A 12,709-nucleotide genomic window follows, 5' to 3' on the forward strand; every position below is an offset into this window, starting at 1 on the left:
TCTCTCTCTCTCTTTATATCTCTCTACTTCGCCCTCCGTCCTGGAGCAGCCAAGCATGAGGAAAAAAGGAGGGGCCGTTTATCTTGTGCACACACCCCAACTTGTTTTACTTTTACCCCCCTCACTTTCTCTCCATCATTCTTTTTGTTTCCACTCGATTGATACTTTTTAAAACTTTCTGTCGTTTGCTTTTCCTGTTCTCTCTCCTGTTTCTACCGTCCAATATTCCTCCGCTTGCAGGGAAACTTTGCCCCCGTGCTCTCACAATGGACGCTGCTGCTTTTAACATGGCACAATGTGACAGATCTGAAAGGTTAGCCAACTCTTTGCACTGTATCCGCATGAACTCCTCTCCCTCTCCTTAGCTTTCGTCCCACTGCAACCTACACCTGCCTCCCTTTTCTATCCAACACCTAAATCCTAAATTCTAAATTCTAATAGCATAATTGTTCCTATTGTATTATTCCTAATAATACGAAACCAGTTGTAACCTAGTTATTTGTGTACATCTGTAAATGTTCCTTATCTTGCTCGACTACAAGCCTTTCCTTGTTTTATCCCCCGACCTTTCCTTTCAGCCCTGGTCCGCTCCTGTCAATCAGTAAGTTAGTCAGTCAGTCAGTCTGCCAACCATCACTCTAAAAGTCTGAGTAGTACTAATGGGTCTAGTTAGCCACTTAACTGCATAGGTATGAATAGAATAACCCTAATGGTGCTTGTTTGCCACTCCACTGCTCTCCCTTATCCTCCCATGGCTTTATCATTGCTCATCAGTGTACCTGGAGATAAGTCTCTGTGTGAGAGAGCCGTATCCTCTTCCTTGAGCTTTTATCACTCCTGATCAGTGCACCCAGAGTTCTCTGTTATGGACCCCGTCTGAGAAGGTCATGTTTTCATTCGCCCCAACCGGCTCGCTGACCGATAAGACAATTTGTCAGGTGGAAATCAGAGAGGCCTTCATGGTCGTCTGGGGGAAGACAGATGGAGAAAGGAGATCAGGAGGTGGAGACAGGAAAGAAGTAACATGAGGTGAAATGAGGTAGGCCTATAGCAGAGAAAAACGTAATGTTGTAAACACTGTCAACAAGAAATATTGGTGTCAACAGATAAGGCCATGTTTTTTCCTCTTTTCAAACCAAAAACAAACATGTGAGGAATGGACTTAAAAGTGTGTTTGTTTGCTATAAATGATTACATTTAGCATGCCAGGCTAGCTTATTCACATAACATATATTGTGGGAATTGCTTCCAGGTCAAGTGTTAGCATATCATTAACCAAAACCTTGATGTTGTGGGGTTGTTGTTGGAAAAAGCCATTCTTAGGACTGCTCCGTTGAATAAGTGAAGGTTCACTGGAGTTATTTGTTAAACTCAGTTTGTTTCTATCCTAACGTCTTTTTCCATTTATAAAAGTGAAACAGACAGACAGACATATAAACATCTGCGAGAGTCAAATCTACATGAAATGGCTCCAATGGGAGATTATAACTGCAAACGGAACACAATATTTATTTGTAAAAGTGGTATGACTTACAAAGGGGTTGAAGATGGGAACTTTCTGCAGGACTGGAACTGTATTTCTCTCTGAACAGTTATGGGCCTCTGTTCCTCTCTGCAGAATGGTGCTTGTTGCTAGCAAACAAGAGGAAAAACGTATAACTCGATTAGTGCAGCATAGGCAAAATAAGGTTGTCTTTAAACACAGATGTAAACAGTCATTTGTTACAAAACAACGACAATAAAATAACTCCTCATTCTTTCTGATGATTTTGAAGCAAAACCAATATGTGTAAAAAAGTTACTTCTCCGAGGGGATACTTCTGGACATTCTCATCGGTATTCACTCCCTCATCCTCAGGCTTCCCACTCCGGCCCTCACTAATCCAATCACCTCCTCTGCAGACTCACACAAAGCCTCCAATAGTCCAGCAACAGCCCTTAATCGACATGTTATTGCCCACAATCACATTTAGAGCACAGAGGCAAATCTGCACCGATGCGATTGTGTCGGTTGCTAATCCAATAAAACCTGGCTCACTTCTCTTTTACTCGGCATCTTTCATCTTCAAAAACAAGGTGACAGTGTTTTAATTTTCATTCTCTTGGAACTCTCCATCAATTAAGTTTACAAATGTGAAATGTGGAGGAGTTTATGGAGCCAGACACATATAGGTGCTTTTTATTGTGCAAGCTTTTATTTCTCTCCTGTGGGAAAATGAAGAGCAGAGTTTTGGGTTTGGATGTGATTAAAAGAGGGGATTTCTGTTATTGTTTATTCACAGAGGCACTGTGTATTAGATCATACTGCTAAGATTTGTTCAAGCCGACCAGCTTGGTGCTGATGATTTAGGTTAGATAATTAATGTTGGTCAGTAAGGTCATTGTACAATAAATGTTTTTCAGAAGGCAAAGATTCTGCTGCTCTGTTGGGAAAGATGACCAACCGTTGAGCTCGAGAGAAGGAAACCGGGTAACAAACACAGTGAGGGATATTACAATTATTTTGGAGGTAGCTAGAGAAAATCTTAGCATAAAATCGATCATTTCCTTTTTTAATATGAAAGACAGTAAAAAGTGTTAACCAGGCACAGAGCGTCTGTTCACTGTATGGTGAACAATTTGCGTATGCAATGTTCTGTTCTTGCAAGTTGAAAGCAATCAATCCTGTAAGTCTGAAATACAGACAAACTGACTATAGACAAACACACAGGCTGACTTAACCAGCCAGTAAAACATGGGAGCGTGTTATTGTGTTATTGTCTGTCCCCTGCCTCCACTGGTCTGACAGAAAGGACTCTAGGCCAGGGGTGGCCATTGTGCTGCAAGCAGGATTACTTGATCTCCCAGGGGTCCTGCCCCTGTCAGTCTCCACTCATTTCATCTCTCACATGCACACGCACACACACGCACACACACGCACACATGCAATCACTCACAGGAGAACTGAAGAACATTTTTTTGAATGTTGAAGTTCTTTATATCACAATATTCACTTAAAGATACGTAAAGATATGTAAAAAAAAAAAGATTATGCAGAGTAAGCTCTATTTGATTGCGCACACGTTTTTGTACTTTTCACCGAATATGCGGTTGTTTTTTAAAGGTTGCTAAAAAAATCCTTCTAGTAGTCAGTGCTAACTCCCTCCATTTACTGCACAGTGTAGGGATTCAAAAAACATGTGCAAACTAATGAAATATTCTACATTTAATCATAGATACAGTAGGTAACTCAAAGATCAATCTCTAGTCTGCAAAGTGTGTGTGCACAAATACGTACAAACACAAATATAATTGACTTACTACCTGGTCGGCAAAGTGGCCAATGGGCCATCCTTGGAAAAACAAGGGTGGTGGATATATATGTATATACAGTATGTGTGTGTGTGTGTGTGTGTGTGTGTGTGTGTGTGTGTGTGTGTGTGTGTGTGTGTGTTCTAACCCCAGGTCTCCAGGTCAGAGTTCCTGACACACACTCACACCCAGCGGGGCGATGAAATAATTAAGTTTGACTTGATTGACAGACAGTTCATCACACCAACACACATACACAGACGTAGACAAGCCAGATGACCTGTGTTCTTTGTGTTTCTCACAGCTAAAAATGTATAAAAGCACTTAATAATGCATGTCAACATAGAGAGAGAGAGAAACAAAAAGACGCTAAATTCATACAGGCTGAATCTGTGATCGATATACCAAGAACGGTTGTAGTTTATCTTTTCTAATTTCATGTTTATGAGTTGACAGCACTGCTTATGCATGCCTCACACAACGCTTTTTTTCTTTTGATTCTTACCTAACCAGATGTCACAGACATTCATCTTACTACACAAGAAATGCATTGTTTAGGCATAGGACTATGAGTAATCACTTCTATTTTTGGCTATTGTGTGTTAATCCACAAAATTCTCATATTACATAGACAGCAATAGAATGACTCAAAACCTCCTCATCACCCTGTCATACAAATGTCACATGTTGTCACTTACTCATACGTATTCATTTTAACCCTATTTTCATGTCAAACTATCAATTTTGATATTTGATTGGTTCTCGTTACGTTCTTTAATAACCACTTCTAAAAAGGTCCAAACAACTCAGATTGGCAAATATTTGACTTTTGCCAATTGTACTCAGATCATTGCAAGAAAATTACAATGTTTCAAATGTGATAAGGGAAAGAGCAAAAGAAAGTGGCTTAAATAGAAAAACAGGGAGTATCTTGTTCTTGGAAGTACTATGACATGGACAGCTCTGTTTCAGATAGCAGGTTCACCTTTGAAGGGTGCACTTAAAAGTGTGGGTGTGTGTGGGGTGGAGAGGAGGCCGTAAAAGCGGGTCTGGGTGGGTGGATAGGGGGGTAACCTGTGGATTGAAATGGTGTGCCTCCCCCTGCCTGCCCTCAATCCCCTTGATTCTGAGAGGCCGTTTTTCTCTACGGCCACAAAGGGAAAGGGGTCGGATTGCGCCGGCACATTCACCGGCCCACTTTGTTTTCAAATGGTTTTGTTTAGTTGTGACACTGTAGACACCCAACACCTTCCAAGAATCTGAACTCGTCTGTGGGGGAGTACAGAGGGCGGGTGAAGAGGCAGCAGAGGGGAGCTATGAAGGGACCAGAAAGTAGGAAATTTGGGTGGTTGGAATTTATTTTATATTAATCTGCATTCAGTAACAGCATCATCTCTTTCTCAGTCTTACCCATTTTTCATGGTTTTCTGTCCTGACTCCTTTGTAAATAATGTGTTTTTTATCTTTTGCCACCCCCTCCTGCTCTGCCTCCTTTGCCCCACCCTGTTCCATACAGCTCTCTACCCTGCCTGCCCTCTCCTCCAGCGCTCCCTCGTGCCCCAAGGCATTCACGCTGTTTAATCTTTTCCACCTCGGAGTGTTCAAGCAGCTTAACACAGCAGGCCCGTCACTGCTCAGCCTACAGTATAGGCTGATACTTTAGCTAATACAAGACCAATGTTAAGCCCGTACTTTTACGTGATGCTTTCCGACAGTCTATATGTGTGGCGCCCTACATGCATAAGTGTCTGCTAAATCATTCCAAACACCTTCTACCTACAAGCTTTAGAAATGTCAACGTTACTCAATTTAGGTAAGGGTTACTCTTTTAAGCTTGGGCACGCAAAAAGAGAAAGAACATACAAAAAGACCACCAAGACACCCCTTGATGGTTAGGGGCACTGCAGGAGGACCATGTCCTTCTAACAACTAAATGTATTCAGTAAAGTTTTCAAATGTAAGAATTGTTAGAAAGCAAGTCATCTTCTCATTTATAAATGCTGAAAATGAATCATTGAATTAAAAAATGTGTATGTTGCTTCCACAAATGGATATAACAATATGTTTAATCTTAATATATTTGTAGTATGGATTCTGTTCTTTCTCTTCTAACTGTAATCTTACCTTAATACAAAGATAATTTTTTTCCAAGACAACGTTTAAGCATAAAAGGCTTTGAAACACTATCTATCTAACACTATTGTGTTGCCACGATTACAATGATTTATATTCAATATGAAATATCACTGTGATTCCCAAACATCATTCCCATAATGATGTTTCTCATTATGGGAAATATAATGTTGTATGGAATGCTCAGGGACAGCCTTTGTAAATGCTTCTTGCCATGCTTGACAAGGCAGCCGTACCTGAGCTCACAGGGGCCGTGGAGTCAATTGCTACACATAGGCAGTGCTTTGAAGGGCAGGGGTGCGTGCCGTGCCGGACTGGGGGTGACACACACACACACACACACACACACACACACACACACACACACACACACACACACACACACACACACACAGTCCATTCCACAACCATACACACCGCATCCCAAAGGACGCATGGTGCAGCAGCAGGCTGCAAATCCGACCCAGCTAAACACCATTCAGCAAGGGGCAGCTGAGTTCACCTGCTATTTCATTTGCTCAGTGAGTGGAAAAGTGCATGTGCCTTGTGAGTGTGTGTGCGTATGTGTGTGGAGGGAGTATGAATTAAAAGATAGGGAGAGTGTGTGTGTGTCTGAGAGAGAAAATAATGGATAAAGACAAACGGAAGGGGAGTAAGGGAAAGACTATCTGCTGCATTAACCTTCCCCTCCACAGTGCCAGTGTGGAGTCTTTTCTGCCCTTCTCTTTCAGCAGGGAGGACCCAGGGGATGGTAATGCTAAGCCCCACTCCATTCTTCCACCAGAAACTTTGATTTCCTATTAGGTTCCTCCTGATGGGGACTGATGGGGAAAGGAGGAAAGGAAGGCAGGAAAGGACAGACAACAAGGTAGAGAAAAAAAAGTGAGAAGTGGCCAAAAGTAGAACAAAAAAGGAGGTGGAGAGCAGAAAGGGGTGGCATAAAAGAGAAGAAAGAAACAGCAAGAGCAGAGATGAGGAAGAGGGAGAGATGAAAGGGGGGGTTGCCACACATCACATGCAGCATGTCCGCAATGGGACACTAGCTGTCCCTGTCTGGGTACTGAGGGCATTGTTTGCACCCGGCCCATTGGGTACTGACCTTTCCCCTGCTGGCAGACATATAGACTGAGAAAGGCACACTGGGTAGCAGACAAGATGGTGTGCACACAGACAGGTTAGAGACAGTGTGACAGGTTGTAGGGATGCTGGAGGTTAAGACTCCAGAAGCAACGTTTGCTAAAAGGCAGAAAAGTAAAACTGGGAATGCAGACTTATAGACAACCAGATTGGCATATCTATGAACGCGCCAACTTGAACAGAGGCACATTTAAAGGGTAAGGCTGGAGTTATAATCGACACTGTTCTTATTGTCGAGAGATCAGGCAAGAGGAACAAAACCATAAGGTGTTGGTCCACTTTTACAATACTTTCCAAACTTCCAAACATTTAAGCCCCGGGTTGATTTGATCCCACTTACATTTTAGTGGTCACAAATACAGTCTATACATTTTCGGGGGACTGTTTTATGCCGATTAGATTGTGGAGTGAGGGCAGTCATTTATGGCAGTGGGTTGCAATTTTTAACAATAATGGAGCACTGTGGCAGACAAATTGTGATTTGGCTTCACAGACAATACTTTAATAGGACAAATTCACTGTTGGTTTTGTATTTTACTGGACTTTTTGACTGAAAATATAGGCCATCACAAGACTTATCATACACAGATATAGGCAGACAGAAAGAGAAGTGGACATATACAGAACGTGTGTTATTCCCCCTCCCAATGGTAACCTCAACTACACTCTTAGCTTGAGGGTCCATAGTGAACTTTAACTGAACCAAGCCTTTCACAAAAGGACTGAAAAGGTCCATATAATGATCGCAGTATAAGGGACACACATATGTGGCCTGTATTTTGTGTCACAGTACATTACCTCCCATGAGGGCAATGTATGGACAAAAACCCTTTGCTATACAAGGAGCACAAGTTCAACCGATCTCTATTGTTGCCTCACTTCTCTCACATTTTGCGTAGTTGACCCCATTATTAGGATAAGTATAGAGTTTTCTGGAAGACTGTAAGATGAATGGCTGCCTGAGGCAGACATTTGCAAGTCAAACAACTTTCTGTGGCATGAAAGATTCACCTGTACAAAATACAGGATATATCAGATAATTAGCAAATGAACAGAGCCGAAGACAGCAATGTCTACAGGTCAATCATTTTAAAACTAAAATGTGAATTATCTATTAATGTTTTGTTTTTTTAAAGAACAGCTACTTGTTAATAGTTAAAAGTCCTCTGCCAGAAGCTTCCAAGACAGACTCCTGTGAAAGTATTGCTCTCTGCAACAACATTTTTCTGTGTTTTTATGATAAGTAGTTCCCATGTCATGTGTGGGAAAGAGGAATGAGACAGATATTAAAGTTGTGAAGGCGAGACAGAGAGATATGGAGACAGAGACATACAGAGAGACACAAAAGGGAGTGGGAGAGAGGTAGTCAGAGGGAGAATGATTGATTGATGTGGTCAGTGAGGCGTCACTGATCTCCAGGGGAGCCTGCGCTCCCTCCACAGAAGAGGATGTGGATTGGCCTTAACGGTGTGAAAACAGTCAGAGTGCAGCACTAATCTGGGAGGAGGAGGAGGAAGATAAGGACAGTCAAATCAGCTACAAACAAACAAGAATCCATGAGCTTGGACATTTCTCGCGTTTACAATGAAAATAGATTAGCATTTCAGTGGCACATTTGACTTTAACCACAGGGTGATTTATTTGATTTCACCACTTTATGGTTCACAGCCTGTAATTTGATGGTCGGAAAGAAATTTAGTCCAAAAATCCACAAAATAAAAAATAAAAAGTCTAATTAATCACTTTTAATGACACTGAAATAAGTATTTATGCAATAGGGAAATACAATTAAATGAACAGAGAAAGAGAACATAACTAATTAAAAGGAATAGTGAATGCCACAGGTGGAATATGAGCCTGATCTCGTATAGTCAGTCAAACGACTATTGTCTATGTGTTTGTGTTTCCCTGCAGAGAGGCTTGCTAATCCGTTACAGCAGTAGGAAATGTCTGGCTATATTAGCTGTGTTATCCTGCTGGGATCTTGTATCTCAGTGAGGGTCCTTTACGCTTAAAGATGCCCCACAGGCATAACCAACCAACAGACAACAAATACAGCATACTGAAATGGATAAAGGACCATAAAAGAAGTCTTTCTCACCCAATATAAACTTTAGAGCTGGCATTTCCATTCAAAAACCAAACAATGAATTGTGTTTTAATGATTAAGAAATATTGTGATTACACTTTATACAATAACAATTTTAAGCAGCTCTTGATGAATGAAACCCTGAGTGAAGGTATCTAAGTTATTTTTGAGGTTCATACACCCACTGTTACATTTCCTGTCTATTGACAAAGCTCGGTGTTAATCCAATTCCTTCACTGCGGGAAGTAGTGTGCTGTTGTCTTAATCTATAGCAGGGGGCTTGTTGTTCCTGAAAGTGCCTTGCAGCTATTGTTGAGCGTAAGGAGACCATGGAGAAATACATGATATGACCTCTCCTATGGTGGGTGATGTTTGCAGTTGGGTGGGCTTTTCCTCAAGACTCTGGTAACTCAGGGCACTGATAAACAGGCAATAACTGTCCAAACATAATTGGTTAACCCTAAATACACAGCAATTATATGTTATCATCATTTCAGTAGCTGTTTATAGTTTTGACAGTGGGGACAGCTAGAGTTTAACAAGATAATTCAGCAAATATTATAAACACCTGTTAAACAGATTGTTAAGGCAGTTAATGTCAAAAAAAAATGTTGCTTTAAAAGTTCAAGTCACAGGTGATCCCCGAATATGGACATATCAAAATGTTTCATTACAATACTGTATATCCTGTCTTGCCTTTTCAATTGCAGTTCATTAAAAACTATTGTAAAAACAGTCCAGGCCTAACTTTCTAAGGGAAATTCCTGAGACTTTTGGGATTGAATCAGTGAACCAGTTGAACTTGAAGCCAGAAAGTTAGACTTTGGCATTGTCTAATTTTAATGCTGCAGGATTGACCAGGATGTTATCTGATCGATGTGTATGCATCAAGTTTTTGTCCTTGCAAATGCACTTGTGCCATTTTCCATCTAAACTCCCGTGTCGCTCTCAGTCTCCAAATCTCAATTGCTTGCTTTTCAGTGCTCAGAAATGGCTTTCCACAAACTCATTGTGCACTGCCTCTTTCCTGAATCACTTGTTCAAGGGACAGATTGAAAAGAAGGGGGGGGGGAGTGCGATAGTACATGTATCTCTAATTGGTAAGATGGAGGAAAAGATGTGCATGTGCAAGTACTTGTGAGCGTGCACCGACGGCACTGTGTGTGTATGTGCACCTGTGAGACGGAGACAGGCAAGGTTGGGGGGTGCGCTGTCGCTGTCTGTGCTCGGTTTTCTGTGTGAGTGCGGGAGGGAGGCTGTAAGCGATACCCTTGTCTGATCCCAACTTGCCCCATTCTGAGGCCGCTCCACCCAGGCCAGCCAGGGAGAGAGTGGGGGTCCCCTGGGAACTGGACAGGACAGGGAGGGAGAGGGGGGGCAGGATGGAGGCCAGGCTTTCAGCCACTATGAAAAGAAGCGGAATCAAATACAAGCAACATCTCCTTCAATATACTGTATCCCTCACCTGAGTAGGGCAGCTAGCTGAAAGGAGATCCGCGGGGGCAACTGTACAATAGGCCTGGGGAGGACAAGAGAGGAAAGGAGAGGAGAGATGTAGTTAACTTAACAGGTGAGGGGCAAAACTAGCAAGATTTAGTGAGAAAGGAGAGGAAAGAGAATCCTCCTCTGTTATAAAATATTCTGATTTCAACCATTGCACCAACATAAATGCAGAAGATTCAAAAGTGGGCACTTGAGTTTCCTCCTTCTCAAACAGGCCGTTGGTGTGTGTTCATACCCTTTTGCGAGCGATCATGCAACACCATACCAATTCTCCAAGCCAATTATTCATAGTACAGTGGGTTTCATAAGAAGTTCACAAACACTTTAGCTAAGATTTATAGAAAACAATGTTGAACAAATTACCCCAGCACACTGTCCTCATCAGCTGCAGAGATATTCAGAGATATTTTTTATAAAGTTTCACTTCTGCAACTGAAGAGGACAGTGTGTAAGGAGTCTTTTGTTTGGCATTTTTTCCACCCCTTGTCCATGCACCTGTAGGTACAATTTGAGAGTTCTCTTTATTTAAAACTGGAATGTGACTGATTCACCTATGAATTCAAATGTTGTTTCCTATTTGGTTTTAATTAGAGTATTAACTTATTTAATTATTACATTTTTGTGTGCACGCACAAAACTGGTTCCTTATCAAAGTGACATATGGGGTGTGTTCTCGTACATTCATGTGCGAATCTGACAGAAGGCCAGCTGAGGTTACGTGTGGGGAAAATGACACATTTCAGTTTGTAGGTGGGTGTGTAGATTGTGGAGACCCACCCAGGAATACTCACCTGTGTTTGAGGACATACACACATGAACAACCTACCTGTCTGCACTCTGACCCTCTCACACACCTCTCATGTTCCAGGGTGTGAAAAAGATGGAGAAGCACCTCCAGCTAAATCACATCCGAAGCTCCTACAGGTTGCTTTTTTGATGTGTGCAGAGTCAGTCAGAGGGAAGATCTCTTCCTCAGCTGAGGAGGGCCGCCTGAACGCTCTCGGTAACCTGACCCTGCTTGAGATCACACAATCAAAAGGGAGTATACTGTATAGCCTTGCAGTTAAGGTGTTTCCTACTGGGAGATATAAGTAACCTACACACACTTACACAAAAATACAAGACATGCACACACACACACACCCATTGCAGAAAGTAAATTGAGAAAATGACACAAGGTAAACGAAAATGAAAGCTGAAAGAGCACAAGATCAAAATATAGAAGATATTTTTAACTTAATATTGTAATATGAGAATAAAAAGGAAGGGTAAAACATCACACCAAGATAAAAGATACGTTTCAGGGAAATGATTTACAAGATGATAGGGGTGAAACACCGATGGACCCAAACACAAATTAATATAGAATGATATGAACAGAAAGCTATGCACACACATGAAACTTTACATCCTCAAACATGCAAACACACACTCACACACACACACCAAACCACACAAACACAAACAAAGCCATGTAACTGATTCCGCAGAAGCATTGAGCACGGCGGATAATTGTAGCACATTGTGCTGCTCTTCAATGGGCCGGTTACCCAAGAAGCCTCATGTTCGTGTTCATGTACATTTGCTTTGAAGGTGGCGCACACAAAGAGCCGAACCCTGCCCATAACAAAGCCCTGGGAGACCATGCTTCACCCATAGATGTCTTTCATGGTGAGAACCGCAGAGATAAATGATCTTCTTCCATGTGACAGTGTGTATACACTGTGTGTGTGACTGCGTCAGCATGTGTATATGAAGGTGGACATGTTTTAAGGGATGGGCTTCTTTTCATCATAGAAACCATAGGATGTATTTTGTCAAAATAGTTTTACTTTACCGCTTTAGAAGATTGAAAGCCTTCAGCCTTGTGATGCTTTCAAAATCAAGAACAAGAATTGAAATGTGTGTGTATGTTGCAATAACGTTGTCTTTATCAATATCATACACATATCAATTTGGGTTTTTGCAGAGGATTATCAATACCAAAACTCATGCTAACTATTTTTTGCAGTGGTTACTTGCCCGGCAGGCTAATAATAATAATAAACATTCCATCCACATTTAGTTTATTTGGCTGCAATAAAAGACAACATATAAATTGGGGAACAGCAGGCGTAAGTATGATAGTTGTGGATACCAACATTTGGTCTGTAGCCTACACTACATTTTAATAGCCGTGCTTTTTGTTTACAAAATATGTTTCTTACTGGTTATTTTGAAGTATCAGTTAATTAGAAGCCAGGGTTTACAACAACAAATGAATTGTTTTGAGTGAAGGTGCCTGAAGTAGCCTACTTATAATAGAGAGGCGAAGTCCCTCCCCTTCCGGTGGACCTCCAGGGGACCTTATTTCGGAAAAATTATGTATTGAAGTCAATGGAGAGAGAAATCCCGTTTGAATTGTGCCACGAATTACACATATGATGTTTGTCAATTTAAAAGATAATTTTGCAAGTAAAAAAAGACAAATGTGTCGTAAAACTGTGAAGTAACACTTTTTCTGTGCGAAACCGCTCAATGAACTACATCTCCCGTCTCGCACCACACACCAAGACG

General features: G+C 41.5%; 1 long non-coding RNA gene across 1 annotated transcript; it reads right to left on the reverse strand.

Moving 5' to 3' along the window:
* Window positions 1-6,518: 6,518 nt before the first annotated feature.
* LOC104947623 (uncharacterized) lies at window positions 6,519-11,191 on the reverse strand. Its single transcript, XR_798583.1, has 3 exons — window positions 10,980-11,191; window positions 10,116-10,169; window positions 6,519-8,058 (listed from the first exon to the last, which is right to left on the reverse strand). It is a non-coding gene; the product is annotated as an uncharacterized lncRNA (long non-coding RNA).
* Between the last annotated feature and the right edge of the window lie 1,518 nt (window positions 11,192-12,709).

This window comes from Notothenia coriiceps, unplaced genomic scaffold (genome assembly GCF_000735185.1).
Source record: "Notothenia coriiceps isolate Sejong01 unplaced genomic scaffold, NC01 NC01_scaffold00012860, whole genome shotgun sequence".
Classification (NCBI taxonomy): domain Eukaryota; kingdom Metazoa; phylum Chordata; class Actinopteri; order Perciformes; family Nototheniidae; genus Notothenia; species Notothenia coriiceps.